Here is a 16,302-nt window from a genome sequence, read left to right on the forward strand (position 1 = left end):
CACCCTCTCCCCTATCCCTTATGAATGGTAACATGAAGCTGAGTGCCTATTAGGAAGCTAATCCCAAACCACAGTATCATTCAGTATCCCACAGGACTTCCCCCCTTTTTCCTCACTGTATCACTTTCTCTCAACTCCATCTGACATGGGTGACATATTTCTGGTAAAAAGAAGCTGCTTCAGCAGTATATTTTTGTAAATGTAATTTTTTTTGCAGTACCCCAGCCAACCAATTTCAAACCAAAAAACCAAAGTCCTGCTCATTATTTTATATGACTAAAAATCACAGGTCCACTATGCTCGCATCTATCTAGGGAATGCCTAATGAACTTTGAGATAAAAACAGTAATACAATCCTTACAATAAATTAACTAAAGAATGGGATGGTATATTCATATATATATTTATTTTTGTTTTGTATATATTCACACACACCCATGCCTTTCTGAAGCAGTAATTAGAAAATTCCCTTTTAACACACCAGTGGCCAAACTGCTAACCTCTTAGCATTTTGGAAGCAGCTTCCACAAGAGGAAAAGCAACCTTGCAGCAGGAAAACTCCAGCAGGGCGACAACAGTCAAACAACAAACAGGCCAGAGAGCATCAAATGGAAAGTGAACTCTTGCGAAGCTCAGACATGCAAAAGCTGCTGATGGTACTGGGGAAGATGTATTTGTTTAGCAAGTTTAGGAACATACAGAAGGTTATTAATAGTTTGGTATAGAAATATTTTTCACTGCAATGCTTCAAAGAGATATACTGAAAGAAAGAGCTCACAATTGCTTATTAGGAATAGCACAGCTTTTCAAAAGCACCCATAACAAATTTCCACTTATGACCTTAAATTGGAACGCCACCCACTAACGTATAATTCCTGTGCTGGTATGGTCCTGACACATCAGATTTTAGCTGAAAGGTCGCAAAAATATTTTCCCTCTCCTAACAAGTTAATGTACACAGAATCCTTATAGGTGAATCCTTAGTGTCTGAATGTAAATTCTAACCATTACTTCCAGAAGTGAAATGCACACACCAACAAACAATGCCAGGTAGTCGCTTCTCCCAAACTATTGGGTGGTCATCAGTCAAAACAACCCCTTCAGTAAAAAGGACAAGCTTAAGCCTTCCACCATAAACAAAAAATTCTCCTGATTCCTTGTAAAGGCATAGTCATCTTGCATGAAAAGTAATAAATCACAATGAAAGAAATATTTTCTGTGATATTTTAGTGCTATCATTTTGATTTTTCTGCTTTGTAGCCCCATTTCATGCACTTCAGCAGTAACTCCAACACCACATTTCAACCCCAGGTCTGTTAAAATCCATGATGCTCTAATATTTCTTTTAATAAGTACCTTATTCAGAAGGCTGTTTTGACACTACCAATAATACCGTGAGTAGGCAACCAGTGCACATGGGGATTCCGAGACTCACACTAAGCACAGGCTCCTGCTAACTTCAGCATCCCAGCTGCAAACCCAGGCAAGTCAGACTGCAGAAGTTCCACTTCTCGCATGAGGTAGCACTAAAATGAAGTCTAAAAGAAGTACCTCTGAGAGAAAAAGGTTATGCCAGAGCATGTATTGTATTGATTCATTCCTTACCTTTCCCTTTAAGTTGCAGAGGTTACGTCACCCCTCAAAACACAGCCATAAGCAGAAGCAAGAGTCATGTATGAATCTTCTTTCCCTGGGTGCTTTGGGGAAGCAGGAGCACGCACTCAAGTGAGCATTCATGCCTCTGCCAGCTTGAGGACAAGACTCTGCACCAAAGTCCTTAAGACCTTCTCACGGCTGCTGATTTCATCCAAGGAACTGAAAGAGCATCTCAGCAGGACACTGCCAGCCTCCTTTTCAGTTCCCTCTCTCCAACTGCCAGTCCCTGGCAAGTGAAACGTCAAGAACCAGGCAGGGGCGGTGTTTGGAGAAGGAGGGATAAGAGATTCTCACCATCCATCAACTTCAAAACCTATTCAGCCGACAACTTGAATGGAACTGGCATTTCATTCTCCATGGTAACACGAGATGGAAGGAGGTTGGAAAGAGAGAGAGAGAAAGAGAGGACAGACCCAGGAAAATCTGATGCTGAAGAAGCAGGGAAAGTTGTAAACTTTGCAACTTCTCTTTGCCATGCAAGTTGCGCGTAGAAGGGGGAAAACCCCTTTCCTTGCTCACACAGCCCCAGGACAAGCTGACCCCCAATCATGGTGAGGTGCCCCTTCTGTGAGCAGTGTACTGGTGCAGAAGAGGACATCCCTTCTGCACAGAAGTTCCCCTTGAATGCAGGGAATTAGGGAAAGCGGCAGATTATGGATAATTACCCCACAGCGAACAGAACTGCCTGAAAGGGAAGATCCTGTAATTCCCTGGACAGTACTTCTTTGCTACAGATCAAAACCACTGATGCTTACTGAGTTTATGTGCCAGCACCAGCTATAAACTGGAGCAGAGAATTAGCATCAACCCTTTTGCCTGCTTTGAACATTACTTTATTATGCTGAATCACCGAGATGCGCAAGGAGACATGCACAGGCTATTTCTTCTTTTCCAAGGCACACCAAAATTAAGCACGGAAGCAGATAAATTTAAAATTCGGGCAGCACCTTCGCCGAACTCACAAGAGCTCTGGGTAATTCAATTCTTATTAACATTGCAGGCCTGGCCATCTTCTGAACTTTATTCTGCTATTTTACATTCATAACTTGAGCTGTCACAGCCACAATGTGCACAACAGGGAAATTACATTTGGATTCATGCACATTTGTGTTCCAAGCCGGCCCCATGCAGCTACTGAAAGAGTCTCTGGCTAAAGCACTTATGCAAGATAACCAAACAAAGGACTGAAAAGCTCTGCAAATCCTGGCTGCTGCTGCTGCCATCTTATTTCTTTCTCAATTCTTTACACAGATTCTTTCCTGAAGGCCACATTTAAATCTCCCTCCCCCACCCAAGCCCACCACCTCTCATTTTGCAGTTTGTTCTCACTTGGGTTTTATATATGGGACAGACTGTTGTGCGGTACCTTTTTAAACCCTTATCTATACAGTCAGCTTTTTGTTAAAGGTGACCTGCAGAGTTGGTTTGAATTCTCCCAGTAGTGATCAGGTGTCAGCAAGTATGTTAAAAATGTATTTTTTAAGCTATCATTTTTCTTCATTATTCCTATTTCAATTTTGGACATTCAGCTTTCAGGTTCTTACATAACTCCTTATTTATCATTCATGACACTGCAACCCATATGGCATGTTAATACATGCCCCTGTCCACTGAACTTCAGCTTTTATCTATCAGCCATTTCAGAGCTATGCAAATACATTCTTGCTTTTGAAAAATACTTTCATCCTGGGAGAAAATGTGGTTTTCTCCTTTGTCTCCCAAGACTCAGAATCTTGTTAAAAAACACATGGCAGCCTCAGAGGGAGCAATCCTAGTCACCTCACTTCTGCAGCCACTTCCTACTGTGCTCTCCAACGCATCTTCCTGAGAGATCCTTCACCTCAGGCAGAGGGGGACATATCTACTTTTCGAAATGTACTTCAGGTGCATGGTCTAGACATAATTTCCTTCTTCCCTCACTACTTCAACAAGAGAAATGAGACTGTTCCATTCTCTCTCTCCCAGCCAAAGCCAACTGAACTGAGAGTTACACAGCAGCTGGAAGATGTTACTCCCCTACAAGTCTAAATAGGCAAATAAATGCTGTGAAATGCATCCACACAAACAGACAAATTCAGTTCTTTTCACTTGCTTTTGAAGATAGTTTGGAATTCCGAGAAGGCATTTGCATCCTTCTTTTAAAATCTATTCTACCCACATCTATTAAGATGAGGATATCTGAAACAAAAAACTTTTTATGTTCCTTTCATAGAACAACCTCAGAGTACTTTGTTATTTTGCTTTGTTAAGGAAGCACAAAAAGAAAGACAGTATTTTTGCCACTTGTCACAAAGCAGCAGCATCTCCTCTGCAGTTGCTGTTCACTGAGTTTCACCTTGATCCTCTTCAAGGTCTGAAAGCATTATTGTTTATCTGTAGCTCAGGGAAGGGATTTTCTTTCTCTCTGAAGTTGATTGTAACATACTTCAAAGACTTGCCATCTACTAATATCATCCACTTGTCTTGCTGTGATCCCAACTCCACACCAATGGAAAAGAAGAACTTTCCCAAATCCATTCTAGCAGCGTACTTCAGGCAAGGGGGAAAGATACTAACACAGTGTTACCAATATTCAGAAATGTGCCAAAAAGCATTCCAAGAGCAGAGAGTCATACCAACCATATTTTTCTATTGCACAGTTTCCTACAAACACCAGAAAGGGAACATAGATGTGTCTCACCAGCAAGATACATGTTTTGGAAATGAAATCTCCAACGAATAGATTAAAGCTAGCATCACAAGGCACCCTACAGAGAGGTACTGAAGTGCAGAGAGAAGCATGCCCACACAGAATCAAGGTCTCACCCAGCTTCCTAAACAGAAGAATAAACAGTACAGTACAGCCAGCATTCAAAGGACTGCCCACCATGTGTGCCTGTCATGCAAGAATAAAAGCTGGAATACAGCAATAGCTTAAGGCTGGCTGAGAACGAAGCCGACTTTGGTTGTGATCAAGTTTGGTGGTCTGCACACAGCCATCACGTCACAAAAGCTGCCATCTCAACTGGCTGCCATTTCACAGAGCAGTGAAGCAGTAGTGAGCTGTGCTGGTGGGACTGACTGGCAATGCCACGCCATGACAGCCTACGGTGCACCTGCTCGGGGAACAAACACAGCTTCAGTGGCCACAACTGTGAACCCAGAACCAAATTCACTGCTTTTCCAAGCAGGTGTCCACTCTAAAAACCATGCCTACCAAGAAAATTAACAAGAGAATTTACTACACCCTAACAGTGCTATGATTTAGCAGTAGAATGTTTCACTGCAGCTATTCACTGACGTACCACATTAAAAGAGCAAGATGAGCAGTCCTCTTCTGTATTGAAAAAGTAAATTAATTAGAACTTAGCAAATATGGTAGGTTTGGAGTTAAGTATCCATCTACCCTACTAGCACAGCAGAAACTGAGACAGAATTTAGTGTCCAAGAGAAGATGTCTTGAAAGATACTTTAACACAATGGACAGATGCCCCAGCCTGATTCACTTTACATGTGAAAACAGTGGGGATCAAATACTCTCCTGTTCCTGCTCACAACCTTGAGGAAAAGCTCAGTCAGTCAGATATTCCATATCCACAAGTACTCATAGAGAGGGATACTATGCAATAAATTAACACAACAGCAAAAAAAAAATAGCAAAAAGATGGAAGAGTTGAGGGACTGGCAGGGCAGCCAGGCCTGACACCCACAAGTCAATGTCAACTATTATGCTTTTCTGGTCCTCGGTGCCCTTTTATTTCATATAAACCAGAACCCTTCAGCCCCAGAATAATGACACATTTATCAACTTGACAGGGCAAAAGACTCAAGTCCAGGAATCTCCACCCAGGTCTACAGCTACCCCACTGAATGCCATGGGTAAAAATAAAAGGCAACGTCTCTGGCTTCTGCACCTCTAAAGACAATTTCTAATCAATGTAGCAAAAGAACAAGTTCACTCTTATGAGCACCATGAAATAAAACTCAGATTTTACCTGGCTGAAATGAAGGATGGGAGAAAGAAAAAGCAAGAAAGGCACATGCTTAATTATAAAGATGCAGAAGACGAAACAATCAAAACAACTACACGTGAATCTTTCAAAGCATACATTAAAAGGGCTTCTAGGAATAAAACAGACTAAAAAAACATGGTGAGAAAGCACACAAAAATCTTCCAAGAAGTTCAGAGCTCAAACAATTCTGAGGACAGCATTCTGGAAATCCAAAGCATCTTGATTTAAATTGACAACCATAGCTCAAATGTCTCTGAGCTATTCTCACTAAAAGTCATTTCAAGGTAGGAATAAACACGGCCGGAGAGTTCACTAAGTGAGTTGACCTGATTATATAACACGTGTGTCATCAGCCAAAGAACACATGGTACCACTGAATTTCCAGTCATGTCTCACTTCAGACACACAACCCCAAAAGGAAAGGGGTTCTAACCAATCTTCTTATTTTCCTACTAACTCAGCATCTCAACAGCTTAACTATCTATAAATAAACTTCTCTCAAGGAGAAACTGACTTCATTTAATTTTGTATCGTTCTGCAAACAAGAGGGCGGTATTTAGACCAGATGGCACAATTTACTTCAGCCTTTCTGCTACAACTAACTAATCCATGATTTCTAAACTACTTTCTAGTTTTAAACACAGTAATTCTGGTAAAAAACAAAGAAACCTCCCCTTCATTGGGTGAAGGGAAAAGCAGAATCAAACACTTCCTAACATGCCAGCTGTGCAAAATGTTACATATAAATACAAAGAAGAACCATAAATTACATATTTTTTTACTCACCCCCATTCCAAAGATATCAAAATAATGCAAAAACCAGATGAGGTACCGTGCAGATGTGACCTAAGAGGCCTCAGGCACTGACAAATGAGTAACTTCTGTAACTTTCAAGGCAACCCAAGCTCCCAGCTGCCTGCTTCTCTTCCCCAGTGTAATAAGATGTAACACGAATTCGGTTTACAGTATGATGGCATATTTTGGCTGGAAGGCATATGAGATGTGAATTTAACAATGTGTTAAATTGGAGTGTAGCACCTGTGTCTTACTACCAGCCTGCTTGATTTCCCCAGGGCCAGAGATGTGCCTGCCACCTGGAGATGGGCAGTGCTGCCTGACTAGCTCTTCCTGGGCAGAGCTGGCAAGCCTGACTGCAGCCCTTAGGCACCTAATAGTGGTGGGGAAGGAAAGGGCACTTTGAATGCTATCAAACGCTTCACTGAAAAGGGATCGTCCCTGAAAGAAAATAGTTAACACTGTTTACAAGCATCTCTCTTATTATCTCCTCCCACTTGCCAGAGCTGATACAAGAAAAGGTGGGTATACATTATAGTTCAGACAACTGCTTCAAATGACCACACCATAGACAGAAGCAGCAAGACCTGCTACAAAGAGACATGTCAGGGGATGCCCGTCTCTCCTACTGAATGCTTTAAAACAAACCTCTCAGCCACAGCGAGGGTTCTTATCAAACACTTGCATTCTGTCAAGATTATCTTGCTGGCAAACATGGGTAGTACAATGCATAATGAAATGGATCAAGCCTTGCTGCCCAAAAAATAAAATTGGGCAGCTGATTTTACCAAGGGTTAAAAAAAAAAAAAAGTTAAAAAAAAAGTTTGCAGCTCTCACTAATGGCTTTGTAAGTGCCTGATTGCTAATGCTAAAAGCTTCCTACATTTAGGTTATGAATTTGGAAGGGAGAAATTAAAAAAGGTGTGTTACACGCTGTCTCACAGGCATGTTAATTTCTGCCTCTTCTCTGAGATAATTTCTATGTTGCAGTTTTTTGCATTTCAGAATTCCATCTTCATGTGGAGCAGCAATAAAGGCGATGTGTTGCTGAAAGCACTTCATATTTCTAGGCTGACCTTCTGTTCACTGCTTCCCCACACAGACAAATGCCAAAATAACAAACCAGTTCTTCTGTCCTGCTGCCTTTTTTCTCTGACCTCCAGTAGTTATTCAACTACTTCCAAATATTCTGTGACTGCTTGGAAAAATCTGCTTTATATTCCCACCCCCTCAAACCATTCCTCTGTAAAACAGTTAATCTTGAAAATACAGTGCTGTCACCTTCCTTGTGCAGGTTTCTGCCATTACTGTCTCTATGGAAACAATCAGAACATCAAATATGTCAGTAAGAATCATTTATAAAATATTAAAGCACCAAAGGTAAAGATTCTACATAAAAACCAATCAAGACAAAATTAGCTTGTTAGCATGGAAACATTGGCTTTAAAGATTTTCAAGTTCATATGAAGTCTTAGGGTGAAGCTGCAGTCAGCTTTGGCCAGGAGAGAGGTGCCAGTGCAGCCCCAAGCATAAAGTCACACAGCCAAAGGCTGCAAGTATCAGCTGGGACAGAGCATTGCAATCATCCCTTTTCCATCCATTTTAAACACACAAATAGAGACACTAAACAAAAGTAGGCCAGTGTATCTCCAAAACATAACACCAGCATGAGAAATAGACATGCAAGGAATGGGATGTGCTTCTCTGAGATTTAAAAATCATTAGGTAAGGCCCTTGTAGCTTGCTTTGCTTTAGCCTGTATCTCAACAGCAATTCAGTCATCTTCTCCACTGTTCACCATCTTCATTCAGTTCCACAACAGAAGCAAAGTTAAAGCCAATTATTCTTAGCTTCCCAACCAAACAAAGATTTAAAGCATTTCTTAGAGAAACATTGGCTACAGAGCTTGGCTGGACAGCTATTCTGCTGTGTTGTGGCTTTAGCAATGCAAAAGCAGAGTGCTTATTGCTGTAAGAATGGGTTCATCCAAGCCCTGTATGTGCAGAAGAAGCAGTTTTCCCCCACTTGCAAAGCTCGCCACATACTTCACTTTGACATGTTGACTCAATTATAGCACACGGGAGCCTCCAGGGAACAAACACAGCTTTTTGAGACAACTTCCTCCCCATCACACACACATGCTCTCCGTGCTTTTTTAGAACCTCATTTCAGTGAATGTTTTGCCTTTCATCATCCCATTATTCTCTCCTTCTCTCCCCTCTGTGCGTTATTGCGATGTACCCCCTTCGTGTTGCTGCTTTTCCTCACCTGTACTGGCTTAGAAAGTAAGCTACCTCAAATTCAGCTACTGAAGTTAAAACACTGAAAGCAAAAGCAAGAGGGACTCGTTATGCCAGCTTAAGAAAACAGAGCAAGAAAACAGCTCAAACACAAATTAGAGCCACAGAGCATGAGGGACTTAACAGGATGTAAATTGAAAACAAACAAACAAACAAAAAAAACCAAAAAAACCAGAAAGCATTATGGACCCTAAAGAATAAATGTACTGTTTTCTTAATAATTCCATGGCAAATGGTAAGCACCAGGTGCCATTTCAGATAGAGGATACAGGCTGCCAACTAGTCAGTGGTGGATAGGTGATCCTGAAGATTGCTCGCTGCCTTTAGGGCTTGGCTGAAGGACTTCTGCACACCCCCTGCCTTGAGCACTATGGACACACACAGCGAACTGCTGCTCCCTTACATTCAGATACTCTCAAGTGGCTCAGTAAAATAAATAGTCTACAGCACTCTCAACTTAAAAACGATTTTTTGACTGGATGATATTTTCCTGACTGTTAAAAACTTGTCAGATTACTTTCTTTTTGTCACAGAACTGGACACTTGAGCAACAGCTCAGGTACTGTAAGATGGAGTTATTCCTTTTGTCACTTGAAACATATGCTTTTAATTTTCAATTTCCAAAATATAAGATTACACAGTTTGGCTGAGATTTCCTCTATTAGACTGCAGCAGTCAGCTGGGATGAATCCAGAAGGGAACGGGAAGGAGAGAATGACTGAAGGATTTGGAATTCTGCACCATCAGTATGGTCAGGAAGAACAAAAGTTATAAATTACAGGACTGAGAGGAAACACAGAACAGCGAACAAGGTACACTGAATTAACCAGAGTCTTCTGTGGGGGCTCCCCCTCCACCCAAAAGCATCTTCTAGAAACAGAGGGTGAATTTCAATGCATTGTTTCCCTGGTAGTTAATGATTGCATTAGTTCAGAATATCAGGAGACTTTATGGTAGTACAGAAGATAATAAGTCAGAGCAGGAGTTTATCTTGCTCAAATATTGGACAGTTTGAGAGCAAGCCACTCCTTTCTATTGAAAAGTTTCAAGAAATCTTAAAATATTCATGGACATAATCAGTATTTAGAAACTGACGGACACATTGTACTGTATGAGCTCTTATCCTCTTCCATCTAGTGCTTCTTTTTCCTTTTTTTTTTTTTTCCCCTTTCCTTTCCATCAGTCATGCATGCCCAGTCCCACTGATTGCTATCTACACCTCAAAATGAAGAACAAGCATGGCCATGAATTCCCCAGACAAATCAGGGCATAACAAAAAGCACCTCCTGTCTGCAGTTTAGGTTTGCTTCTGTTCAGCTCTTCTGAATAACTTTGTTCTTGTGTGGATGAAGAAATGTAAAAAAAGGAGGTTTTAAACTACCTGTGCTGAAGCATTCACTAATTCCAAAATATATTATTTCACCTTTGTCACATACTCAAAAAAGTTTCAAACTTTTAAACTTAGAATTGTATTTGTATGTCACCCTACTGCTTGTGCTACTTATGTTACCATGCTACTTGCTGTTTGGGTGGGTACCCCTCTGTCCCTCTTGTAGCCTTTTCACTGCCTTTAAAGAGTCTACAGAACTGCAGTTTGAAGTGCAGGTAACAGTATAGTATCAACGCAGTATTTTCAGTATCTGTTGTGTATTTTGAGGGACTATAGTACAACTCTCAGACCAATTATAATAGGCTACTCTAATCAGTTTGATGTTAACTACAGTGTGACCTCTAGTAAAAACTGCTCTTAGGACTCTGAACAATATCGAAGTCAGTGCCACAACATCGAGCTGAGAAAATCTAAGTGGTAAACACTACAAGCTTTTGCATTTACTGTATGACTATTGCTGGACCAATCATACCACTGAGATCAATAGGGGAGATCGTTAGCAAAACTCCTTCATGTACACAGAGGGAGCTTTCATTTGGGGGATTAATACAGAGCATTTGAAAAGGAAGCTTAAAGAACAGCAAAACCAGGTTAAATTATCTCTGAATGAGAAGCCGAGAGCATGATTTAAGATACCTTAGTTTACCACATATTGACTTCCTATCTTTAAAATTTTAATTTCACCTTTCCCAATGCACCTGGGCAAAGAGGTCTTCAGCAGTCAATGCACAGAAGTTCCCCCACCCTCCACAAGCCTTCAGAAAACAAAGTGCAAGGTAGAATGGCTGTTTCAAGTGAAAACATTGCCTTGTGGTGGCAGATATATCAAAAAATGATAGCTGATTTACCAGACGCTGAGATGGGTACTTTGTATTGATGGAGAAAAGGACCCAAAAAGGGTCATTGTCACAATAAATGTCATCCCCTATAGCCCCAAGATTGGTTACTTTCAGTCTCATTACTTGGATATAACTTTCAAAGATCCTCTTAACAGGAAAGATCTTAGAAAAAAATGGAATACTAAAACTTATCCAATTTATGAAGGGAAGACCTAGTCAGCTGGGGCCAAGGTTAACTTATCAGCTTCCCATCTCAGCAGATATACTTAAGGCAGGGAAAATGAAGTCCCTTGATAAAGTCCCCAAAACCTGATGCATCACGTACGTAAGTAGTCAGAAATGTTGCTTTCTTAGTGTGACTAGAAGCACAGCCACAGTTAATCATCTAAAGCAATATTTGGATATGTAGCCAAACATATCTGAAATCCCTGTCTTGGCTGTACGAGTTGACCAACGGGCATTAAAGGCTGAAGAAACCAAACATACCTGGGATAAGAGATCGATACCAGAGAACGGAGCAGTTTCACGAGCAATTATCAACATGGCAAACCAGTACTAGTGTCGTTCAGTTGAAGAAGACAGAAAATTTTGCAGGTCTTGCTTACAAAAGGGCATATGAAGGAAGCAAATATAGAACCAAAAAGAAGCAAAGGGCCATCGCTAGTCTTTGCAGTGATGTAGTGCCGTCTAATGGAAAAATGTACGTACACTCTGAAGCAGATACGCATTTAATCTTCTCAGACTATTCTTCCTTAGCTTTCCTTAGCCTTCCTAAATTTGTGTTCATTACCTCTTCCCTCTTTGATTATTTCATTAGTGAACTAAACGTCATCTTCGTACTCTGTCTTGGACTTTCACCCTAACAGATTGATGAAAATGGAAAAGCTGAAACATTGGGTAGAAAACACTCTATTTTCTATGCTTTTCACATTTTCACATGGCATTGCAAACTGGAAAATACTTTTCATACACATTCCCAAGGTTCGCAGGTACAAACCACAGACAAAAAGGAGGAAACAAGACCCTGCATGCAGTATAACCAAGCCACAAATGTGGGCTACTCAGATACTGACTCATTACCAGCAATAGTCTGAACTTGCTCCAAATGTTCTGATACTCTAAAACAGAGAACCAACAAGGCAAATAAGCTTCAGAAGATTTATTTCTTTTGGCAAATGAGTGGTTTTCAGTCACGTAACAGCTTACTTTAAAGAAACTAAATGAAATCCAAACCATCCTACTGATTCTTCACTGTTCAAGAGGCCACATTGAACACTTCTTACAACCGAATGCAGCTATACCAGAGCCCAGCAGGCTCTCTGGAGGAATCACACACTACCAGAACAGTCAAAAACGACATGCAAACCCAGGTCCCCATTCTTCATGGTATTCCCCAGCTACTTCAGATATCCCTTCGTATTAACATAAAAGGTACAGATAACCTGCTTGGTAAAAATGAACAAGTAGCAAAAAAGCTGAACTTCATTTATTGCTTAGTAAATAATACATTAATTCCACAAATGAATTCCCTTGGTGCTATTTGTACCCCTTTTCTTTGACATAGCAAACTAATTAGTTACCCTGCTGACAGAATACAACCTCTAAATCCAGATAAAGTTTGCCATACACGTGGAGAAGAAATAGGACAACAATCACGTAACACACATTTATCACATTTTTAACAAGCTTCTGGAAACTGGGTATGTTCAGCAAAAAGCACAGTGTAGGAATTTAGACAGAACAAAATGAAATGCCTGAAAGCAAGATTGTTGGCAAGGAGCTACTCTCATCCAGATGAGGAAGGACTGCACTTCTCAGCAATTTTTCAGATGCAACACAAATTCAAAGCTTGTACTTTGAAGAATTTCTCCTGCCTTTCCTAGTTCACGGGAAATTCCATCTCTGCCAGCCAATTCAAGGGGAACTGAACAGCAAATTCCATTAACTTGAACTCTGAGAAGGCAACTCAGGCTACTGTGAGTCACTGACAGCTGGGAACAATCCTACCAGCTTTGGAGACACACCAAATTCAGTGCAATATCCACCCCCATGTACTCTAGTCCACAAAAGCCAGCAAATCTGAAAGGAATCGCAACGATGCTGCTACTTACTGGAGAGGGAGAGATCAGTCTACTTAAAAAAAATCCCTCAACAGAAAGAGCCTGCTTCAGGCAGTTACTGATAATTCAGCCCCGTGTGCCTACAGCTCCTCAGAAAAGCACTTCATGTTCAAACCCCTTATTTCTAAAACAGAGGTCTGAACTTCTGGTTCAGAAAGCCTGAGCTTCTGGTTTGGGTGATGATCTGAAAAGGAGGCTGAGTCCTGCAGTACGTGTTCTTACAGCCACCTCCAACCATCAGTTCTCTGGGTACACAAAACGAAAAGCAGCAGGTAATGCGTTAACGTATGGAGTCCAAAGATCCCTCTACACTTTCCACATGCATCAAAGGCAGTGTTCAAGCCTTCCTCCATCATAAACCAGAGCACAAAGAAACAGATACCCTGGAACATCAGGGATGAACCATCAGCTCCTTTCAATGCCTAAAACTACATTGTTGAATCCAACATTTTTTTCCAAGTGAAGAAACATTCTATACCTCTGGCACCATCAGGATTAAGGAAAGCCTGCACTATGCCTGTTCCTGAAAGGCCTCAGACTCTCATTTTACTTCCTGCCTATCCTCACACTCAAAAATGCGCCCCAGATCTGAAACAGGTTTCACTAAATAGGCTGCTTGATGAACAGATCCCACTTTTGCATTGTATACTGCTCTCGTTAGCCATGCAAACTTACTGCATCTCCACAGCTTAGCCAACTACACAAATATCATGGAAGGCATACAGTAACTCATTCAACAGGATTAGAGAAATGACAAGAGGAAAAAAGCACCTTGATTCAGATCACCAAACTCTGTCTTTTAAAAAAGTGCATTTGGAAATAAAGTTAAAGAAGCTGGGTGTTGTTTTTTTTTCTGATTGATTTTTTGTGTGTGTTCCTTTCCTTTCCTTAGGAATCCATTCCTTTTGAGAGGACAACAACAAAAACAGAAGTATCCTTAATAAGTGCCCTAACACTTTTCAACATATAAGCTTTGATTGGTTTTAGGGCCTTGTATGCAACAGCAAGCTTTAGAGAAAAAACATGTAACCTCCAACTCAGTCATACCATTGAGTCTTGCATGATTTAGCTGCTAAACATAAAAACACCAAAGATACTTAGCCTCAAAAGTACCATGGGAATTGCTGAACTAGACCTTGCTGGAAATGATTATTCTCAACAACCCCCCAGGTACAGAGAATTACTCCTTGTGATTATTTAATAAAATTACAACCTCATAACTACAACTCCTTCTAGGCCAGATCCTCACATCTACCTGCCATCTCTTGCTATTAAGTTCACATCTTGCTTGCATGCAAGTCCTTCTGCATGCGATATTCCTCATGATTGCTCTTCACCGCTTCGTGACAGAAGAAACATGCTGAGCACAACTGGCAACTCCAATCCGTATTGTTGTGCCAAATGTCAGCCAGGGACAGCCTTCTGACACACAGAACTAGCTGTGAGTTTTATGCAGTACACTACTTATTTTAGTGTCCTTCTGTTAAGAGACTCTAAGTCCCCTTAGTCAGAAGGGCTTTTCTGATAGATGACGTAGAGTAAAGGAATCACAGAACAACACTTTGCTCCACCTGGCATATTTATCTATGCACAAAAACAGGATGAGAATCTTCCCTTGCCTTTCAAGATTTCAAAGGTATGCCCTGAAACTTACTAGGCTTTTTTTGAAATGAGCAAAGAAAAAAGAAAAAAAGAAAAAGTATAATACCTTCTAGACTTTAAACATCTCTATTAAAAGCTTTACTACAGGAAACAATATCAGTAACAGACCAAATTTCAATCTACCTCAGTATGTTCAAGAACTAGAAATGCAAGTTTCAAGTCCGAGAGTCCAGCTTTCTAATGGAATATAAAATATTTGCTTTTAATCTTGAACATTCTCAGATATTTTTCTTCATAAAGTCAAGATATTTACTTTATATACTTTATTGTGTATAAAAAACCTCTTTAGGCTACTAGTTGGAAGTTTCTAGAATGTTTTACCCATTACTCTCTTCATGTCCTAAAATATTAAGCTAATGACTCCAGTGCAGGGCGTTTTTATGGGTACAAGCAGATAACACCCATGTTTTTAAATAAAAACCACGAATAAAGAAAATTGTCTGCAGAAGACCAATACACACATAATACGTAACAGCATAAAGTTTTATGGATGCTCTTGAAGAATGAACTTCAAACATTATGCACCCCCATTTCTGACAGTTAATGCAGTCATATGAAAAACAGATCAATACAGACTTTATAGCATCACATATTTACTTTCATCTACCCTTCCTTAAGGTACTAATACCATTCTATATACGCAGTTTTGTTTGTGCGTAGATATTAATCTATAAAATCTACAAAACACTATTTCACAACCATAAAGCTCTGAGATGTTTTCAAAAGTTCCTTTCTGTGCTAATCCTCTGTTGTTTTAATCTATTCACTGCCAATTGAAAACACTTGTAAAACGACATCCTCACCCCCACGCTGCACCTTCCCATGTCTGGCACACTCAGTATTTCACTGACTCAAGGGAAATATTTCTAGAAATTCCTGCGCAATTACTAACAGCCCCTTCTCTGTCTTGGCAGTGCAACAGCATTAAACTTATCCCCCATCTCATAAGTAGCCTTTTCTAGTTGATAAAAGCCTGTTTTCTTTTTCGTTTTCTTTCAAGTAATGCTTGGGTACCTCAGTCAGTTTCAGAAGACAACTGATGTGTTAGATGTCAGATTTGATATAGAATTCATACAACTATGTATCAAATGGGTAGTCAAGCACCCCTCATAGCCATCCTTTTCCATACTGGTCACTCAGTAGGAATCATATTTGCATTACTGTTTATTTTCATGGTCTTTGAGATTCATGTTGCTCTAAATGCAGATCTGTGAATTCAGAGGCGAGAGATGCTCATCTTTCAGCTTCTTTGGTCTGTGGTGCTGCAGAATGCCACACAATTTACACTAAACCAGAATTTGACAGTGCTTTGATGGCTGATGCTCAAAGCTTTATGAGCTGGTAGATTAGATTCTTTCCACTGCAAACCTAGATACACTTCAAGGTGATAGGTTTGGTGAGTTTAAATTTATCAGTTCCTAGGAACATAAATCTACATCAAAGAGGATGGAAGTTAAATACTCACCCTTTCAGCAGCACCTTTGCTCAGAAGCCAGCACACAGAGCAAAAGCCAACAATGCCTGGCTCACAACTGCACCCTCCAGCTG

The 16,302-nt window shown here is 40.5% G+C and overlaps 1 protein-coding gene across 6 annotated transcripts in view; it reads right to left on the reverse strand.

Moving 5' to 3' along the window:
* The window catches only part of NDST2 (N-deacetylase and N-sulfotransferase 2), a 135,400-nt gene that overhangs the window by 92,421 nt on the left and 26,677 nt on the right, over window positions 1-16,302 (reverse strand). For 5 of the 6 annotated variants that reach the window (XM_080598083.1, XM_080598087.1, XM_080598085.1 and 2 more), the window contains exon 2: window positions 16,220-16,299. The gene's annotated coding sequence lies outside the window, so the exon portion shown is untranslated. Of the gene's footprint in view, window positions 1-1,605; window positions 16,181-16,219; window positions 16,300-16,302 lie in introns of those variants that run through there. The other variant, XM_080598088.1, reaches the window with a different exon arrangement.

The sequence above is a fragment of the Anser brachyrhynchus genome (assembly GCF_964034855.1).
Source record: "Anser brachyrhynchus genome assembly, chromosome: 6".
Classification (NCBI taxonomy): domain Eukaryota; kingdom Metazoa; phylum Chordata; class Aves; order Anseriformes; family Anatidae; genus Anser; species Anser brachyrhynchus.